This window comes from Paramisgurnus dabryanus, chromosome 18, assembly GCF_030506205.2.
Source record: "Paramisgurnus dabryanus chromosome 18, PD_genome_1.1, whole genome shotgun sequence".
Taxonomy (NCBI): Eukaryota; Metazoa; Chordata; class Actinopteri; order Cypriniformes; family Cobitidae; genus Paramisgurnus; species Paramisgurnus dabryanus.
The window spans coordinates 32822786-32827962 of NC_133354.1; positions in this window are offsets into that span (position 1 = coordinate 32822786).

The following is a 5177-nucleotide window of genomic DNA, read 5'->3' on the forward strand; positions in this document are numbered from 1 at the left end:
AGACGAAAATCGAGATCATTTTAAAATGCCATTTTAAATCAGCATGGCTGTAATGTACTGTACACAGCACCTAAGGATCTAAGTTACTAGACCGTGTAAGTTAGCAGTTATAATGTAGTAATCCACGTAACGTTAAGTTAGCTAACATTGAGTAACAGCTCCCAAATGCGCACTACAGGTGTGTGAAAATAGTTTGGACATCCAAAGTGTTCTTAAAGGTAGTTATACTAATCAATAACAATAATAAACTTCCCACCAAGAAGAAGAAGTTTTGCTGGCAGTTTTTTTGTCTGTCCATTGTGGCTGCAACTTGGCAGGCGCACTTCGATGTAGCCCTCTACACTGCGAAGTTGTTCGCGGGACTGGACTACATATTCTGGTCATCTGTGCTGTTTTAAAATTATATCGGTGCTGTCCACCTTCACCAAGTCAGAGTCTGGAAAATAAAACAGACCATAGCTGGGAAGCGACATGATGTCTGTGTCGTGCCGTGTCGGCAGAGGTGTAAAGAGTAGCTGAAAGCCATACTTGAGTAAAAGTACAGATACCTTACTGTAAAAATTAGTCCACTACAAGTTACAAGTCACCAATTTAAATACGACTTGAGTAAAAGTATTAAAGTAACCCAATTTAAAAGTACTCAAGTATTTTTACTCGTACTGAATGTTGGCTCAAAGATGCACTAGTCCTCAACACAAAGAGACATTGTAGGTCAGTGAAAACTAAGAAAGTTTATTTATGAGGTTTTATTTCCTAAGAAATGAAAAGAAATCAAACACCTCCAAATTTTGACCTGGCAGAACAAACACAGATTTAACATAGTCATAGTCTTTTGACTAAAATTTTATTTAGTTTTAGTCATATTTTTGTCATCTGAATTGATTTAGTTTAAGTCTAATTTTATTCAACTAAATTCCATGATATTTTAGTCTAGAAATCTACATTAAATTTAATTTAAACCCATTTAATTTTAGTCTAGTGTTATTGTGTACTTGAATGTGCCATGCTGAAAAATATATAGCCTAACTTTGTGATATAAATGTATGGTAACACTTTACAATAAGGTTCATTAGTTAACATTAGTTAGCTACATTAGTTAAAGCAACACTATGTAGTTTTTTTACCTTTAAATAATGTCTCTAAAATTATTTCAGTGATAGAACAACTTTTAACTTGACAAATTGTACTGTTGCTGCAAGCTGAGCAGCCTCCTAGCTGCTACAAGCACACTCTGAAAGTGGCGGTGGAGGGTAGGAAACACAGCCCCGCCCCTCCCCCTGCCTGCAGAAGAGTGTCTGATACCAGGCACTGTTGCGCTTTTCAACCACATGGGGGAGCTGTAAGTCATTTTTACATGGAAACTACATAGTGTTGCTTTAACATTAACTATTAACTGCACTTAGCATTTATTAATCTTTGTTAATGTTCATTTCAACAATTACTACTTCATAAAAATCTTGTTAACATTAGTTAATGCACTCTGAACTAACATGAACAAACAATTAAAGCTTACATTTTTATTAAAGAGTAACTAAACCCCTGGTCAGAGCCTGACTCCACCCACTGCAATATTTGAAAAATGCAAGAAAAGTGGGCAGATCCCAACGGAGATCGAGGGGACGAACTAAGTGTGTGGTGAGATCGTAACGAGGGCGTGGTGAGCTTGAACCTGCTTACGTCACGAGTCATTTCTTGGACCCAACATCCAATAGGAAAATTCAACTGCAGTAGCCACCGTTCAACCTGAAGAGGGCAGCACTCAGACGTTTTTACACCATATATTGTAGTATTGAAACACTTTACATCCAAATGTCAAAAAACTTACTAAAATCAATGAACAGCACTAATAAAGCATCATTCTTACAGATCATTAACTAAAAAAAGTTGGTTTAGGGTTTAGTTACTCTTTAACTAACATTAACAAAGATGAATAAATAATGTAACAAATGTATTGCTCATAGTTTGTTCAAGTTAGTTAATACATTAACTACTGTTAACTAATGAACCTTATTGTAAAGTGTTACCAAATATTCTTATAGGCCTAAAGATATAAAAAGAAATAATTTTAATATTTAAAAAATTCCAGTAAACTAAAATTACACTAACAGAAATATGATTATGCATATTAAAAACAGGAAGTTGTTCATTTGAAAGATTAATTGAAAACACATGTAGTACGTAACACCACTATCTCACATTAAGTGCACTACATTTCTTCCGTCATGCATCCCTCTTTACAGTTAATACATTACAGCATACTTGATTAAATGTGAGGACAGTGAAATTGTACACTTGTTATCAATCTTATAATGTACTTAAGTTACTCGAGCAATCTGTACAGGACATCGCTGGTTTATTTTGGCTTATATAGAAAGTTATATCAAGTTATGTAACTTACCAGCTCAGGTTAGCTGATAAAGTAGCATCAGAGTATATAACATTTGTGCTTGCCTTTGAGTTGCGGGATGACCCAATCGCGCTTCACTTTTGTTTTGATTGTAGCATCACAAGTTTAACAAAGGGTCTCTTGACAGAAGCAAATGTGATATGCATCCATATGTTTGCTCTTTATCTCGTCTCTCGGATAAGACGCTAACTTTTATCTACAGTTTATGACATACGCAGCACGCAGATGTCCCGCTACGGTGGCTCAACGCAAGCCATTCAGTGTTTGACATCAAAATACCGCGAGACCAGACTTCACCAAATGCATTTGATTCGCTCTCGCAGTACTTTGATTTCATACGATTGCCCTGCGTAGCGCCCATGAAGTCCCTCAGTTGTGCGTGTGTGTCTAACCTCGCGACCACAGATTCTATCCATCATCACTATCTGACACTTTCGTCTCGTTTTTATTTGACGAATAAATAATGTAGCAAGTAACGTTAAGTGTCATTTCAAATGTAGTGGAGTAAAGAGTACAAATACCCAATCAAAAATGTAATTGAGTAGAGAGTAAAAGTTGCTTATATTTTTGATACTCAGTACAAGTACAAAGTAGCCCAAAAAATACTTAAGTACAGGAAAGAAGTACATTTACTCGAGTACTTTACACCTCTTGATGAAACACACCAAGACAAAACAGTAATGTGTGTTAAAAACCCTGTAAATTAAGATGCAAACATCTACAACCTAGTAATGTTTGAAATAGTATGGACACATAGCATTTAAAATCGGTACCAGCTAGAACAACTTTTGTCATTCACAAATGTTTAAAGCTTAAAATAAACAGCTTTGTGTCTAAAATACACCAACAAACCCCTGAAAACGACATGTCTTTTATACAAACTATGAAATCACTATTGTGTGCGGTCTTCAAAAAGTTTTTATGTTTCTAAACATTCAGGCTTGTGATATGATTAGAACTGTGTGTTAGTAACACTGGGTACACCTTGCTGTTTTTAAAATCAGGACCCATATAAAATTTATGTTAAAGTTCAAAACTTTTGCATAGTTTCTCTGCATTCATATCGTTTCCAAACAATCAAAAGTACTTGTCACACCAACACTTACTCTTGGGGGACACTTAAAAGTAAAATGTTTCATCATTCTTGTAAATGTTAACACACCGAAGTTTTCTATAAAAATCTAGACCGAAATCAAACAACATGTTTAAACCGAAATAAAACAGTTTGCACACTCTAAGGGTGTTTTCACATATATGTCACAGGTCGGAGCGGACCCAAGATAGCTAAAAGGGTCACGCCCCTTCCTAGTTTCCACCTCGAGGAGGTTCCCAAGACCACCCCAATGACCAGACAGACAAGTATACTACAATTAAAATACAACTTTATTAAATATTTAAAAGATAAGGGGAAAGGGGAAGGGTAATTTAAAACAGTCTCTTCTTCTTGGCTCCAGGACAACTCCAAGTTAGAGCGGGGGCTAGGACTCCTTTCCAGAGGGGTTTCTACAATCCGTGGCGCCCTCCGCTTCTCCTGGAGGCAGAACAGGAAAAACGATTTAGTGCTTTGGTTGATACTTTGTCCACTACCTGCCACTGGTGATTGTCTGAGGTATTTGTCCCTTCTCTCGCCCCTTAGGGTCACTGGCGAACTCCTCTGGCCACCTCCCGGCCGTTGAAAAGGAAGTGATGGGAAGGAGAGGAACAGGTCCACAATGGCCCCCAGGAGTGATACACTCGCCGGCCGGGACTGAAAGCAGAGATGGATTATGCAACACGGGTAAGGAATTCACACGGAGGTAAGTACTTTACCAGCTGAGACTTGGCGTTCCTCTTCGGGGCGCGTCAGAAGCAAAGGTAAGTTACACCGTAAGGTGAAGTATCACACAACAGCAGGCAAGTTCAGACTGGGACTTTATGCTCCTCTTCGGGTCGTACTGGAGGCAGAGGTAGGTTATACCACACAGGTAAAGTATTCGCACCACAGTACGTGAATTCAGACTGGGACTTTATGTTCCTCTTCGGGTCGTGTTAGAAGCAGAGGTAAGTTACACCACACAGGTAAAATATTCACACGGTAAGCAAGTTCAGACTGGGGCTTTATGTTCCTCTTCGGATCTGGCTAGAAGCAAAGGTAAGTTATACCACACAGGTAAAGTATTCCCACGGTAAGCAAGTTCAGACTGGGGCTTTATGTTCCTCTTCGGGTCGGGCTAGAAGTAAAGGTAAGTTACACCACACAGGTAAGGTATTCACACAGAGGTAAGTGGTTTCATAAACTGTGGCTTTGCGTTCCTCTTCAGGGCGTGCTAGAAACAGAGGTAAGTTACACCACACAGGCAAGGTATTCACACAGAGGTAAGTGGTTTCATAAACTGGGGCTTTGCGTTCCTCTTCAGGGCGTGCTAGAAACAGAGGTAAGTTACACCATACAGGTAAGGTATTCAATGGTTGTCTCACCCAACACTTCTCCCGGGGGGCAGTGGACTTTCGGGGCGCCTGGTGCACACAGGGGACATCTGGTAGGTGCGTACGGGGCCTGAACGCTTCCCTAGTTCCCCCCCTCCTCTCTGGTACTGGGGGTGTTGAACTGGGGCGGACTCTTGGAGAGGCTCCGTACGAAGATGGAGGATGTGCATGCAACTGCCCTCGAAAATACCGTAGGGCCACACAATAGATGCCAATTGTTTTTACTCACACAGTTAGGCAGGTATGATTTCCCACTCCCCTCACTCGGGATCGGCACGGGCTGGCGCTGACACACCAGAGATCC